Source organism: Nipponia nippon, unplaced genomic scaffold (genome assembly GCF_047370975.1).
Source record: "Nipponia nippon isolate SJK-2023a ecotype South Korea unplaced genomic scaffold, ASM4737097v1 scaffold_3, whole genome shotgun sequence".
NCBI lineage: Eukaryota > Metazoa > Chordata > Aves > Pelecaniformes > Threskiornithidae > Nipponia > Nipponia nippon.
In genome coordinates, this window is record NW_028262347.1 from 38,569,921 (window position 1) to 38,586,294 (window position 16,374).

Here is a 16,374-nt window from a genome sequence, read left to right on the forward strand (position 1 = left end):
CAGCACTTTGGGATAATGAAATAAATGTACATTGTCAGTCCAAAATAATAACACTTTACAAAGTGGAAATGCAAATTTCCTGCGATATCCCTGAATAGCAGGTGGTATTTCCTGATGTATTGTTTCTGACCTTCAGGGAAATTGATATTATGAACTGACTGAGGAAAATGAGTATGGTATCAAGCTCCAGCAATTAAAGTAAAACAATGAGAGGATAGTAAACTGAGTAAAGCAACAAGCAAGAAAAGGCTTGGATTTTGTATATTTGTTGTTGGGGTTTTTTTATGATGCTGTGGGCACTGGGTGCAGTTAAGATGCAGCAACGCTCTTTTTACAGAAAAAACAGTGGTGGAAAGGAAATGCAAGAAAAGATTTAACATTAAGTTCAATTGCTTTTAAGGGCACAAGCAAATAATCTGGAATGATTAATAGTATTAGTATTATTAAATAAGTAAAAATTAGCTGTGTGACAGGTTAACTAATACTTGTGTATGTCCAGCAAAGCAAACAAACATTCACTCGAGCTTCTAACAGTGAGATCAGGAGCAAACATGCCTGTGTTTCTGTTAACTAGATTTTGCTTTGAATAAAGGACAATCTGTGCTTGGTTACTGTCAGGAAAAATCACAGTTTCGGTTCTGATTTTATAGAAAGGAGATGGGTTATTAGGTTTGCTGGTCTACACTTCATGTAGTGTCACTTGTATCTCATCTGAGTGAAAGGCATGTAATGTGATCATATGTACATAATGCTGTTTCCTCACGTGTATTCAAAACTAGTACCTACCTAAAGCAAAGACTGATAACGGATTTTAAATTTCTTCTGAACAGGCATTGCTGCATGTTTCTACATTGTATATAACTTTATAGCTGAAAGACCTATGTAATATCTTACCTCACCCTGTACAACCTCCAAGATGCATTTTCTTCCAGTGCCGCAGTCCTGCGCTCTCCCGTGTGCAGTTACTCTTACGCTACCAACCCGGTGGATTTGAGTTGGGTTCAATTCTGTGAGATTGTTCAAACAAATTTGAGATTTCTCATTATGCGCGTCTGGTCTTAGTGGGTTTTGTATCAACTCCTTTAATGTTCCTTGATCATAATTTATTATTTAATTTCTCTGCAGCACATGCGCGCATGTTCCTGCTATGTAAGGAAATGCTTGTGAAAAAGAAACCATCTTGGCAGAATTTCTACGAGACAAACTAGCTCTCCCTTGTTAGACTAGTGACATCAGTATCCGACCCTTGATTCACAGATGCTAAAGCCAGATGGGACCATGTGATAATCTGATGTGACCTCCTATGCAGGATGGGCTGTCGGAGTCCATCACAAGCGAAGGTCTGCTGCAGATTGCTTAGGATTATGGCCAGAGGGGGATTCCTTCCTATGGATGACATTTGAATGCAGGTGACAAACTCATAATCTTTTGAGTCATATTTTGAAAATGGGGACTGTGATAGAGGTCTTGACCAGTTCCAAGAAACCTGCATTCAGTAATATTTTTGACACCGACATGTTCTGTGAGGAAGCATTTCATCGCTCTGGGACTCTTTTCCACAGTCCACCTTTTGTCAGTCTTCCATGTTTGGAGCACCCGTTCTTCATGTGAGGGGATCAGCTGTGCAACATCTAATGCAGGGACAGTAGATTTCCCTGATTCTCCCAATGTTGTATAAAAATGTTTCCCAGAGTCTTTCTGCCTCACTTGCTGAGTTCACTGCTTCTGAGTCGTGCAGTGCCAAGGGAAGACAAGAATGGAGCGAGTAGCTGGGTGAACATTTGCTGGGCAGCCTGGAAATGTCAGCTTTGGTGTTTTTTTCTGTCTCCAGTAGCACAGGATTTGATTCCTCCTGGTCCCACTGCTGGCTGTGGTACATAGTCCAGCATGATACAGTTCATGAGCTATTGGAGGGCTACAGCCTGGAGGCACCTGCCGCTGGATCCAGCTCTCAGTTGACAAGAGTCTAAGAATTACCCTAGAAGCAGCAGGGGCTTGTTGAGAATTGCGTGATGTTTTGTGCCAGGCAGAATCTGTTCAGGGCGGGTAGGTTGCTGAACTTGATTTTAAGAATTAAGACTGATCAAAAATTAACAGTCTTAAGGTGTAAGCCACCTTAGTGCATTAGCACTAAGTTCCTCTCTCCAAATGTGTAAAAACAGATATGGACATAATTTCTAGTCTGAGATATTTAATGCATGACTGAGTTACAGTGTTCTGGCTGAGCTTTGATAAGTATTAGTGACTACCCAGGCTTTGATAAGTATTAGTGACTATGACAGGCTGCTAGCCTGTCCTCATTGCTAAATACTATTTCTTCATCTTAATAAAATATGTGTAAAGTGATGCTGTATATCCTCACATCTGAAGCAGATCAAAACCCTTATGCATTTTGTTATTGCTGCTTACCTGGTGGTGACTTTTAAAATGCCTTTTAAGTCAATGATGTGTTCGTGTACTTAAATCATACAGAATGCAGTAGCTCACTAATACTACAATGGAAGGTTGTTTGTTTGGTTAGTAGCCGTTCATAGATTAAATACTCAGTGTGATTCACAGGGCTCAGTGTTGGGGGCAGTCCTGTTCAACATCTTCATTGATGATCTGGATGAGGGGATCCAGTGCACCCTCAGTAAGTTTGCAGATGACACCAAGTTGGGTGGAAGTGTCGATCTGCTGGAGGATAGGAAGGCCCTACAGAGGGACCTGGACAGGCTGGATTGTTGGGCCGGGGCCAACTGCATGAGATTCAACAAGGCTAAGTGCCGGGTCCTGCACTTGGGTCACAACGGCCCCATGCAATGCTGCAGGCTGGGGGAGGAGTGGCTGGAGAGCTGCCTGGTGGAAAAGGACTTGGGGGTGTTGGTTGACAGCCACCTGAACATGAGCCAGCAGTGTGCCCAGGTGGCCAAGAGGGCCAATGGCATCCTGGCTTGTATCAGGAATACCAGCCGGACCAGGGAGGTGATAGTGCCCCTGTACTCGGCACTGGTGAGGCCACACCTCAAGTACTGTGTTCAGTTTTGGGTCCCTCACTACAAGAAGGACATCGAGGTGCTGGAGCATGTCCAGAGAAGGGCAACGAAGCTGGTGAAGGGTCTAGAGCACAAGTCTTATGAGGAGCGGCTGAGGGAGCTGGGGTTGTTTAGCCTGGAGAAGAGGAGGCTGAGGGCAGACCTTACTGCTCTCTACAACTACCTGAAAGGAGGTTGTAGCGAGGTGGGGGTCGGTCTCTTCTCCCTAGTAACAAGTGATAGGATGAGAGGAAACGGCCTCAAGCTGTGCCAGGTGAAGTTTAGGTTAGATATTAGGAAAAACTTCTTCACCGAAAGGGTGGTCAAGCATTGGAACGGGCTGCCCAGGGAAGTGGTTGAATCTCCATCCCTGGAGGTATTTAAAGGGCGGATAGACGTGGTGCTTGAGGACATGGTATAATGACGGACTTGGCAGTGATAGGTTAACGGTTGGACTTGATGATCTTAAGGATCTTTTCCAACCTTAACGATTCTGTGATTCTATGATTCACATTGTAGAGAACAGAAGTCAAGTCACGAGATGGTCATGGGAGTATGGCTGTGTTGAAAATAGTGGGGTTGTGATCTGACTTTCTGATAAATATATCCAACACAAGCAGTGTCCTGTTCTCTTTGTAGACCAGTGCTGTGAAAGGGGTATGTCCCCTGGGTTCTCAGATTATATAGGCTAACTGGGAAACAAAACTAATACCTCCAAGGACACCTGGCTGCTGTGCTGGGATGCACTTTTCTTTCTGATTCACTTAGGGTGAATGCCTCTGCATGGTACTCAAGAAAACTGTCGTTGGAGGTGTTGTTTTTCAGATGAGATGTAAAATCAAGGCCCTGACCACTTGTGGTCATTAGCGTTCCCATGGCACTTTTCAAAAGAGTCGGGGTTTTGACCCCAGTGTCCTGGCCAAATTCCAACTTGGATAATTACATCCTTCCTTGCCTGCCACATATACTGGATAGGCTATTCTTCACCTCATGCCCCAACTGTATGTAACGTTGTCTGTGCTGTTAAAACAGCTGCCAGACCTCATCCCAGAAATGGCTGCATTTTGGTGCAAAGTGAAACAGATCCCTTTATAAGGTTCCCCTTTCACTTCCAGTGTATAAATCACTTTGGGATCTGCAGAGATGAAAAGGATATTCAGAGATGAGATTATGTATTTAAATATTGTGATTGTTTTTACTTATCTGATATATAAATTCTTAAGCTTTTCGTAAGGAAGTCGATGTTGAACTGAGGAGTAGTACCAATATGACCCATCACACAGCATCACAGGTCTCCCACAGGACATCTGGCAATGAGTTAGATTTCCGTTTCTGAAGGAACACTGAGGGTTAAGAAAAACGTACTTGGGAAGAAAAAAGAGAAATCCACCACAAGCGATACTGATGAGGAGACAGACAAACACGTTCATCGTTGTGGCGTCCAGGCACTTCCCACGTTTTTTTGCTTGGAGTTTGCCCTTGTCTGCTATCTACCAATAGGTCAGGTTCAGATTAGGATTAGTTTTGTAGTCTGCAGGAACTAGATGTCCTTGTCTGTATTTGTGTTACTACGGGATGCTAATTAGCGAATGTATTGTGCCTTTTGCTCCTAAAGTCTCCGTGGTTCATTGGCATCCCAAGCTCTTCCAGGAACGTAACTCCTGCACACTAAAGACTCCCCCAGGACACTGGCAGCCCTGTAGCTGGAGCACAGTATGGCTGAGACAGCACACTCCCAGGTATTACTGGCCAGTGCTGTAAGTGAAGGTTCAAAATTTTAAATGGACCTACTAACTGTTTTCTAGGGCAGGGCTGGTTAAACTAAAGCTCATGGGCTGGATCCTTCCTGCCAAAATTATCAACAGTTGCAAAATTACCCTGCATCCTCTTTTCTGAAGGCCCTTATCCGGGGCAGAGGGCAACAGCCTTCTTTCCACTGTGTTCTCTCTTCAAGGATGTATGGATCCTGCCCTTCACCCGTCTGATCTCATGTCTATAGGTTGGTCCAAGCACAGACATCATCTTGTCATGGGATGAGCATGGGTGTGAAAGAAGTGTCTTCATATATTAAGTCATGGTTGGAGTTGAGCATAGAGACCTTGAGTACCTCCGTAAGGGACCATTCAACCAACCCCTGCCCAAAAGGTTGGGCCCCATCACACTTAGGAGTAAGGAGAGGGAGGAGACCGCCACAGTGCTGAGCAGGGAGCCATATGGAGCTTACGTGATATTGGGAAGGTTCCCTCTGAGGTACAGAACGTTTATTAATAATATCCTGATGTGGAGATCTCACAGAAGTCCTGGCTTTCTTGTCAGTCAGGAAGCTTTCTGGATCTGTGATGATGCATCTGGAAGACTCACGAAATCATCAGTTTTCAGCTTGCAAACCAGTTTACAGTTAGCAAAACATTGTATTTCTGACCGAGAAAAAGAAGAAAAGAAAGAAAAAGAAAAAAACGCAGTATTTGCTAAGCAAAATGGAGCTAGACTATATTGCTTTCATGAGCTCTGCATTTGCTTGACTATTTTAAAAAATCTATATTCAGTAATAAAGGACAATTACACAATGCCGAATGAGCAAAAGAACCACAAATTGCCAAGGGCATGTGCCAGCAGGGGCAGACAGTAATTAAAGTGAAAAAACGTGGCTGAAAAGGCCACACATTTATTAATGTAAATGCATCTAAATTAGCCCCGAAGGCAGACTTTCCTGGTAGGTGAGGAAAGGTGAAGAGGCATGGGCAACTCCTTATCCCATCGCTGTCCCCCTCCCTTTTGAAGTGCTTGTATAACAAACGGTGAACGTCCCGGCTGTCCCACTGCCAGCACCGTCTAACCACAAAGCTGAAGCAGGCCTGCTTCTGCACAGATTGCCGTGCTGAGAGATGGCTTGAGTTCTTCAGGAAGAGCATGAGCTCCTGCGGATCTTGCTGTCATCAGCCTTGAACAGCGGGTTGTTTCTCTGCTTGCAGGTAGGGGTGTAATCCTCCGCTCCCCAAGGCAGTACAGTCCCAGGGCCTTCCTATTTCTCTCTTCCTTTTTATGATCTGAGAAGATGAAGCACTCCCATAAAGCCTACAAAATTCATCTGATCCTAAAATCTAAAAAAACCACTGGTACCTAAAAACAGTCTTTCTAACCAAACTTCCCAAGTGCTCTCTTTAAAAACACCACAAAACCCCCAAGATATGTCAGTAACGCACACACATTTAAGAGCATAAAAGAAGACAAAAATATGACGACAATACAGTCATCTTGTGTGTGTTGGTGAACAAAACCAAATATGAATAAGGTATTTCTATGTGTTTCCTCTCAGTTCCTTGCACATAACGGGCAGTGCAGAGACCTCGTTCCCATTTGTGTGCAAGCAGGGAAGGTGGTGTGCGTTTGGTCCCCCACTTCCCCACTATCTCTCCTTGCCACTTCCATTCTTCTGTCCCACCCCTTTGGGTCTTTCCCACTGTGCCATCCAACCAAAATTTCCCAGCACTGTTCCCTACTAGCCAAAGATTTCCAGAAGCTCCTAGGTGTGCAAATGCTGCCCCAAGCTATACTGTTGTTTCCTCGCCCCACCCCCAAATGCTGCCCTTCCTTTGCTGGTGGCCTCCTTGCTGGCCATGGGATTTGCCAGGGTGAGCAATGGGCTCACAGCAACCCCTGGCGTCCGTGGGGCTCGCCCCAAGGCACGCCCTCGCGCTCCCTGGCTCCCTTCTCAAGCTAAAGTCTTGCTTGAGGCTGGGCTGGGGAGTCACAGGTGTGGAACGTGGGGCTTTTAGGTGCCTGGGAGCAGCCTGCTGAGCACCAGCAGAAGGACCTTGCTCCATGCCATCAGTACCTCCCATATCTGTTAATATCTAGAGTATCAGGGTGTCCTCGGCCACATTACTGCCAATGCTAAAATGATCTTGCAGCTGCTGTTAAGCGATCTGGTGCTGATGTAATACCTGATCTTACAAAGGCGGATTATGTTCAGCTGCAAATCAAGCTTCTGTCTGCCCAGTGTACCTAATTCCCAGAAAGGGTATGTCTCTCTGTGCCAACTACAGCAGCATTTGGAGGCCAGCTATGCTGCTCCTTCATCCAGCAAGCTGCTTTTGCCTCTGCTGCCAGGACCACCTAGCCACAGATGCTACTGACTGGTATATTTTTGGCACGTCCCAAACCACATAGGTTCCAAGCACAATAAAATGTGACTAGTTGGGAGATGGAAGCATTTACCTCCTTGGGTAGACTCTGCAACTGGTTTGAACCAAGGGCAGAATTTAGCCAAGGACAGGATTTAGCTTTGTTTTTTGCGGCATGAAAAATCAGGTTTTGTCACTTAAGCAACAGAAGCAACAAAATATGGAAGAGTTATCAGGAGCTGAGAGTAAATATTGAGCAGTCCTATTCTCTGAAATGACCTGCGTTTGGCAAAATGTTCACAAGCCCTCCCTAGCAACCGTAACATTTAAAAGCAGGCGGCTTTCCAAGCGGCGGATGGAGCTGTGCGAGCGAGGAAACCACTTTAAGCTGTACCAGGGCGCGGGGCTGTAGTAGGCTGCTCCAGGCACTGCATTCTTGATGGAGTATCAGGTTTCAGTACTATTATGAAAAAAGCTGCAGGGGATTTGTGTGCATACCTAACACACATACCTTTGATGTTCACGTTGTTAGATCCAAGCAACAAATAGGATCTTCAGGTCAGATGTAGCTTCCAAAATGCTGTTGAATAACTGTAGCTAGACAGTCAGGTAATTGTCCTGTAAAAATTATAGCCAAATTCTTCTCTCCTAGACTGGGCTAAATTCAGAGTCTGTCCAGGGACATAAATAGAACAACTCCAAAAATTACACCGGGATTATCAAGAGCAGAATCTCTTTCTCTCTCCTTCCCTTCCTCCTTCTTTCTCTCTTTCAGACCGAGGGAAACTGTGTACACAGACACTATTCCTATTTCTGCTGCTGTCGAGAGGCTGACGATAGGATATTGTAGACTTCGACTTTGCAATCTTTTATTAAATGGGTTCTGGCTAGATAAAAGAGAAAATCGTTTTGCTGCCATCTTTTAAAATAAGTTACTGTGTCACGTGGATTTCACAATGATGCATATGATGAAATTGCTGTTAATGAGCGAACGGTAAAAGCACGCCAGAAATGCAATGCAATGGTTTTTATTCTGTTTTGCAAGGAGTGCCTACAAATCATGCCTTTGGACATAATGAATGTAATTTCCATTTAAAAAATAACAGTATGAACTGAGTTCAGTATTTAACATACCATGCACCAGAATGATCCCAAAATATATCAGGCCAGGAAGTGGATTAATTACAACAACTTGCCACCGAGGCCCTGGTATATTTCAAGTACGTGGAAAATGTATTTCTATTTTGGACACTGACTTCTTTATGAAACTGTGCCAGGACGTCAGCAGGCTCTGGTCGGACTCTGACAGACACTCTTAGCAGCATCAGTTTCCTGGAGGCAGTAATAATTATCAAATCTATTCCATAGACAGACAGCTATCAGACATCTGTATATCCCAGACGTACAAAAACATCCCCAGCCAACCATGTGGCTACCAATGGATCTGCTCAGACAAAGAAGTTCAAGAGAAGTGCCTCGGGCCAGATCCTCAGCTGCAGAAAATCAGCCAGGCACAGTCGATTGGCCTTCCTTGTGCTGTGTGCCTTTTCTTTGGAGGGAAACCCTGCCCAGCCATCACAGGGCAATGGGAGGTCACAGAGGCAATGGGCTGCATGGGAAGGGGAAGCTCCTGCAGGAGTTGAGGGCCGGGCCTGGGGATGACCACATAAGCTCTGTACAAGAGCTTTACATCTTTGAAGGGGCAGAAATGGCTGTGCAGAAGATGCTGCCTAGATCCCTTGTATCCTTACCCCAGTTTGTGCAGATGAGGGGACAGATAGCTCTTCCTAACAGGATCTAGAGTTGTGTCTGTGCTCAGTGAGCTGAATAGTGCCTGGGCACAGCCTCAAGCACTGCCCTGCAGTCATCTGTGCTGTGCAGTTGGGAGCCTTGTCTCCTTCACTGTCTTGTCCTCTGCCACCTTACATGGTTCCCTGGTGTGGTTAAGGAAATAGCATGGCCCACGGGCTCTTCCCTCTAGGCAGTGTGGAAGAGACGGCCCCGTAAGGGAGGAGGAAAGGTGCTATGGATGCAAGCCAGGCTGTGGACCTGGACTGGATTGTTTTCTCCTGTAAGTGAAGTCTGCAGGTTTTCTAGGCAGATCATGTTCTCCTGCACCTGCCTTTGCATAGTGCTCGCTCTGATGCTCTCCTCCTCTGGTTGAATGTGCCTTGCTAAAACATGAAGTGCAAATCTCTGGAGGCAGCAGCACTTCTAGCATGCAGCTAAACTGAAGAAATATGCCACAGGCTTCCACTGGGAAATACCCAAGGGAAGACACTGAGACTCCTTGGCTTGAATTGCTACTTTCAGGGTAGCTTGAATGGCTACCTTCCCAGAGTAGTGAAGGTGCCCAAGGGCTGAGGGAAGTGTGTGTTGTATTTTCACCAGTATCCTGCTTCGGGTTCTCTTGTGAAGAAGTGCAGCTGTGGCATGGCCACTGCAGCAGCACTGTGGTGGAGACATGGGGCCGGGGGCAGGGTTGCCACCTGTCCCTGCTGGGACACTGTTGTAGACCCAGGGCTGCCCAGCGGAGCAGTTTACCCCTTGTTTGCCATCACGGCCACTTCAGTTCTTTTTCCATCTCTGCCTCTAGGCTTGGGTCTGTTGTTGGCAGAAGCTTTCATAGGCCTGGAAATGAATTTGATTGTTTGTATCTAAGCCTATGTTGTGGAAAATAGGGTGTGCATGTTTTCCAGTCTCTAAATGACACAAGGATACTGTTACTGAACGACTGAAGGTCTTTGTGACCTTAAAATTAGTAGGAGAATGAACGTAGGAGGCCAGAAAGAGAAATGTTACCTGACCATAGTTACGTGTTGAGCAAAAACACTGAAGTTCAGACTTCACTTTCCAAACAGTAGCAGATTTTGTAGCAGGTTATCTGGTTTGGGACTTTACTGCCCTCTTTATTCTGTTATATCACTGGAGACCAGTGAAAAGGTTGGGGGGATTCGGGAGCTCCTGGCATTTGGGTCCAGAGTTGAGTCCACCGGTGACAGTCCTGCAGCTCTGATCAGCTCCATGCAGCCACCATTGGTGGTACCACCAGGAATGGCCCCTGAAGCCCGAACTGCCCCTGGTTTTTCGGTCCGTATGGCAGGAGGTGCCTGAGCAAGAAGATAGGGAAGACTCTAAAACAAAAGCTGGAACCGGATGGTAATGTGATACGGTGCTTTTCACCTCTAGGTCATCAATTAAAATCTAGCCTGTTTAGTAGTGACCAAAAATCATTTCCACATGGGCCAAGAGAAATGCATGGTGAACACAGAGGTTGCTGTATCGAAACAGACAAGATAGTCTGGAGATAAACAGTTGCACAATAGTTATTTGTGTGGAGAAGTCTGCAAGGTATAAAGCTAAGTAGTTTCTGATTGGTTTATATCGCTGAATCATGAGGGCTTAGTTTCTTTGCAAATGATTTATCATTTATTTCTGTCTACTAAAATGTAGGGTTTTTTTCCTTATGCTATAACTAAGAATAACTGGAACCTCCCATTTGGCTTTCTCAATAGTCTGTCTGTGTAGGGAGTTATAAATAGACAGATACATACGACATTTGCCAGACAAAGGAGCCAGCTCATGTTTCCTTAGGTGCATATCAAGAAAACCTCAATGCTGAGCTGTTTACTAGAATTATTCTGAAAGGCAGAAATTGCTTTTTAATATTTTAGCAGAAAAATACACAGCGCACTGAACTAAACCTGAGCAAAATGCATCAGGAAAGCTTATCAAATACATGATGGATGATAATGAAGTAACAAGGGAACCCAACAGAGCAGCCGTGACTCTGAAGAAGAGCAGTCAGCAACAACAGATCCTCCTGCTGCCAAACTGTATTGATTTTAGCTGAGTATACCAATTTAAACTTTGCTTATAGTATTGAACCACAGATACAAGGACCATTAAATGGGCATTTCGTAAGCTGCACTACTATTTTATGGAAATGTAACCAATACTGGCTGAAACATTATAAAAATTAATAGCATCTATCAAGAGCACTGAACTAGCAGCTACTGTGCTTTGAATTTTGATTATATCCTTGGTAAACTCAATGGAGTATTGTTATGCTTGAACTAACAGTTCAGCTAGCAGATGAAGAAAAATTATGTTTTTTCCGTTCCCATTCTAACCATTAAATTTGTACTTACCAAGATCTGTAATGGTGGGAAATCTACCTCTGTGAGGAAGGCTGGGTCAAAGCAACTGAAAAATAATGGGTTATATGAGCGTAAAAGAAAATAGAATTTGATTTTTAATACATTTCTTTCATTTCTTTTATCCTCTCAGAACATAAAACCATTGCAAATCTAGCAACTTACAGACATTTTGTAGTGAAGGTAGCTTTCTGTAAACAAAACGTATGAAATCCTAAGCCTGCTGAAGTCAGTTGTTTGACTTCCATTGGATATATACATGCCTGACTGGATATATGTGCCAGTGCCTGAATTTTCAGGCTACCAAAAGAGTCATTTGAAGCAGTGTGTTTTGAATTCACCAATTAAAATATGAAATTTTGTTGCCAGTCAAATAACTATTAAAAGTCACTTTGTGTACTTGGAAAACTCTGATGCTCTCTGCTCTCCTCCACAAGTGGAACAGAAGTACTATTTACTTTGTCATCAGCTAAAGTTATTGGTGCAGTTCCTGAGATGTTGCAGGGTTTTCCAGCAGCAGTCAGGGGAGGTCAGTTTAATAAGCTAATAAATATTTTTTGAATGACCTGACTTTGTATTTGGTATTAAAAACTCAGAGGAGTGCCAAGTAGTATAGAAAATAAAGAATAAAAGTTCCACGGATTTTGCCAAAATTCTCCACAGATTACTATTAGCCTCATTTATGAGACTGCACAGAGGACTGTGAAATCTCCTTTGAACTCTAAGGGCCAGATGGTTTTGCTGTTAGATCCTAATGACCCACAGCAGTGTGCGTACACAGACACCACGGTTGCCAGTTGACTGCAAACATGCGATGGAGGCAGGGGAATTCATGACCTACACTTCCAAAACACAAGCCAGCCCTGCTTGGGCGGAGAGGGCATCCCCCTTCACTACTGGTGGTGTAAAAAAAGCATTCCTGCTACCCCCTGAAAAGGGAGATCATTTCTAAGGCAAGCCATGAGCATACCTGGATCAGAGGAGCAAATGGCAGGCGCGCCATCCCGTGCAGTCTGGAGTGGATCCCTGCTGACGGTCATGAAGCTGAAAGTAGCTTTTGCCCAGAGGCGAGGGCTCTCTCCCAGGCTGCCTGGGCCCCCCGGTCCCACCGTTGTATCACTCTGTGCTGGAAGAGGGAGGGAAAGGCTGGACTCGAACCAATTAAAGCTGTAGGGCAGATCAGTAGTTACTCTGCTGTCATATGGAACTGCTTGGAAGACATGATTTATTTTGGATTATATTGGTTTCAACTGGTATAATATGAACTTCCTGATTTTTTGAGGATATGTAGACAAAAAGACTAAATATGGTTTTACTCATCTTTTAATTTAGAACTACAAGTGTTTGGGTGACCTATGAAATTATTTTAATGATCTCCGCGCAACACTGAGCTGTCAGCACTATAAATGTCATCCTAACCGGGTATTAGTTTCCATCATGGTCATTTAGTCTCACCAGCAGAGCTACCTCCATGCAAATGTCTTGTCTGTGTCAAGCTGTGGGAATAAAAGACTGATGCTTCTTGCCAAGAAGCATCAGTCAAACATCTTGATAATACTCAGTTTGAAGAGGAAGACACGAACACAAAATGTAGAAGCACTGTGAGTGTGCAGCTTGCCCTTGGAGCTTCAGGCACAGCAGTCAGGGGATGATCTGCATTCAGACCAGTGCTTTTATCTCTGACCATTGAAAATGCGTTCCAGCATTGCTCATACTAGTTGACATAGACTTACCCTTATCCTTCGTTATTTTTATAATGCTATGAAAAGTCACAGGGTAAGAAGGAGTACGCCAGCAAATGAGAAGTGTGACAAATTGAATTTGATACAACTTTTGACCGCTGGTACAAGATGAATATGGACTCATCCCATGAGGCTGCTCTTTTGTTCTCATATAGAAGGCAAGGAAATTGTTTGACCAGTGTCTGTATAGGCTATAAGGATTCATCTAAGATATTGACAAAGAGTAAAGTAACAGAATTCAAAAATAAAAAAAAAAAATGAGGGGTGAAGTGACAGAGGAGGAGTGGAAGAAGTGTATTGTAGAAGATAAACAGTTGGGCTTTGACTATCCAAAACTTACAGCGAAGATAAAATCACCAAAAGGTTTGTGTATTTTCCTCTTTAGGTGGTTTAATTTTTTTCTGTTCAAAGTTAGGAATCTTACCATGAAGCCTTAAATCTTTTGCCTTAGCTCACATACTTAATAGTTTAAACATGGCAAAACAAATTCTGCTGTACTTTGGATTTGTTCTTATGTGATAGACATTTGAATGACATGGTCATAGGATTTTTCCAACACAGTCACTTTTTCTTTCTGTCTCATACAGATTTAAGAAAGCTACTTAAGGCTGACTTGTGCTTGCATATGATAGAAAGAAGACCTGAATTTTGCTTCCAGCTGATACACATTCGGTGTACAATAGCTGTTTTTTAAACTTAGGATAAAAATAAAACGTGAAGGTCCTGCGTTGCACGAAGCTCCCCTTACATATGATCACTGACACAAGTGAGAGAGCCTCTGGCAGAGCAGAAGGTCTGCCACCTTACTCTGCAGGCTCCTGGGGGAATGCATAATAGTTCAGAGCTCTCGTGTCTTGCCTACAACTTTATTTTGCTCCAAAGCACCTCTTTAAAGACTCTTGTCCGTGGCTTTTTTATGTTTCCAGTCTTTTCCATAACCAAGACAGATTCTCTTTCTTTCCAGCTAGTTGAACATGCAGTTGCAACACTCTTTTGAATCAGAGGTGTCTCCTTTGAAGCCCTGAAAAGACTTCTTAACTCAGTGAAGACAAAGCTTAGTGAGTCGAGGCGTGTCGAGACGTTTCCAAAGGCATTACATCCACAACAGTTAAAGAAATGAAAGGGGGTGCTTAGGAAATTTTTCATCATTCCTGTACGCCTCAGTTCTGGTTTGGGGTGACTTAAGTGAGCGGACACTGCAATCCTTGCAGGACTGGACCTTGCTGGATTTATCAAGCCTGCATTCGTCCAGATAGCTCTCCCACGCAGCCAGGCTGACGCAGGAAAAGCAATGCCCCTGAAAACCAGCGCTTGCAGTGATTCAGCCGCCACAAGCTGGAGCTCTCAGCATGGCACGAGTGGGCACAGCTCCCGGCGTGTCAGTGGTGTGTGCCGCGAATACCAGCTGAGGGGCTGAGCCCTGCTTTTCAGCTTCCGTAGCTGTGCTTCTTCCATTTAAGGGAGAAAACATAACACGCACTGAACTCCAGATCCCAGATCCACTGGAAACCTAGCCGGCAGTAAGCGAGCACTGCCAGGGAGCTCTCGACATGAAGCACTACGATAGCAAAGGTCTTGAATGACTAAGATTCTTGAAAGCCTTGGTCAGTATCAGCGGCAGTTTCCAACTGGGCAAAGTACAATATTTTCCCTCTGCTTTTTATGAATGGCTGGATAGGATTGTGCTAGAGTCAGAATCCCCTGCGAAAGCCATTCATAAAAATAACAACAAAACAAAACAAACACACAGAAAAAACTTTCTAGGTCCAGTCTGGAGCCACTGGGGGCCAGAGGCTGGGAAAACACGCTGGCAGCTTGAGCCCCAGCTATCACTGAAAGTATTCAAGGGGCTTTTTGGTGGTCTGAAAAGTATGAAGTGCTGTGTAGAAGGGCAGCTGGTAGAATTACTGTGACACATACTAGGCAGAAAGCCAGAGCTGGCCTTGCTTCAGACATTGTCTTTCCTCTCATTGAAGTGTCAGGACCTAATTCATGGAAAATTTGGTGAGTTGGCAGCTCTTTCAGAAGATTTCATTGAGCTACAGTGTGTGAGAGTCACATGAATGCAGAGTGCACGGCCAAAAATATATGGGGATTTCTGAGCAGGAGAAAACAGTCAGCCTCTAAGAATGTCTGTGGATTTCATATGGTTTGGGAGTAAACACGTGTACAGGTGTAATCAGCAGGCAAAAAAAGAAAGCGGAAAGGCACTAGTGGTGGATTACCGAAGAGCTCAGTGAGTTCTGTAATTACGAGGGATTCCTTTGAAACAAATCATTCCTTTGTCCGAGGGCAGCAAATGTCCATTAATGAGTTCAGGGCTTGCGGTCCACCTGGAGAAGGCATCAGTAAAATGTGTGCGTTGGTAATAGCTTCTCCATTGCAAGGGAATTTAATGGAAAAGGGTCCACCCTGAAATTTAAAGACAGACCCAGTCATCACATCGTAGTTTTTTTTCTCATATTTATTTGAGAGCAGAACTTGGAGCCTGAGGCACAGATAGAAAAATATAACAGCAACAGGATTCTGCTGAATTAGAAAAAGACTGAAAATAAACAAAGCATCTCTTGTTAAAATAGGACGCTTGTGGTGGGCAGTCTGAACTGAATCAGTTACATTTAATTTACATTTTCATTGATCCTTCCGACTGAAATATTGCTCTGAAAGGCCAGTTACGCTAAACTGTTTATTCAGAAATATTCCAGTTATTTCCTACTACACTGTCATGAAAATTAGGTTTTTGGCCATGCAGAGGGACAGCATGTTGGCTTCTGCCCAAATGAGGCACTAAGATCACGGCTGGGATTAGGAACAGGCAGGAAGGAAGGGCAGGAAGAAAATCATTGGGTGCAATTCATATACTTTGAAAACAGAAAGTCCTGGCGGGTGGGGGGGAGGCGGCAGCTTTGCCCCACTGAAGTAAGAAAAGCCCTTTTGTGCCTCTGTGTCAGGATTTAATCCTTTATCTGTGGTCTTATTGTTCCGTGCTGCTCCTAGCACCCACAAAGGTGTCACATCACCTGGGTGGTGGTGGTGTATTTTAAGTACACCTGTGTTAGTTCCTTGATCAGTACTCCTCCTCCTCCCCGGGGTGGGGATGAAGGGCAGTGGCACCTTGGTGGGCCTCCTGACACATCTGGACCGTGTTTCCCATTCCTGGGTGGGAGCAGCCAGGAGGAAGACTTGCTGAGGAGCCTGTGGCTGTGCCGCCAGGTCCCATGTAGGCAGGTGGACACGGCCTCCAGTCATCCCTGCCATGCACCCAGCCAGCCCGGTGATGGGCATCCCCGAAATCATGTCAACAGGCTCACGAGGGTCAGCACAGCATTGCCTTCAT

General features: G+C 44.6%; 1 protein-coding gene across 2 annotated transcripts in view; it reads left to right on the forward strand.

Moving 5' to 3' along the window:
- Positions 1 to 16,374, forward strand: part of HMGA2 (high mobility group AT-hook 2) — a 120,430-nt gene that overhangs the window by 78,912 nt on the left and 25,144 nt on the right. The gene's annotated exons all lie outside the window — the stretch shown is intronic.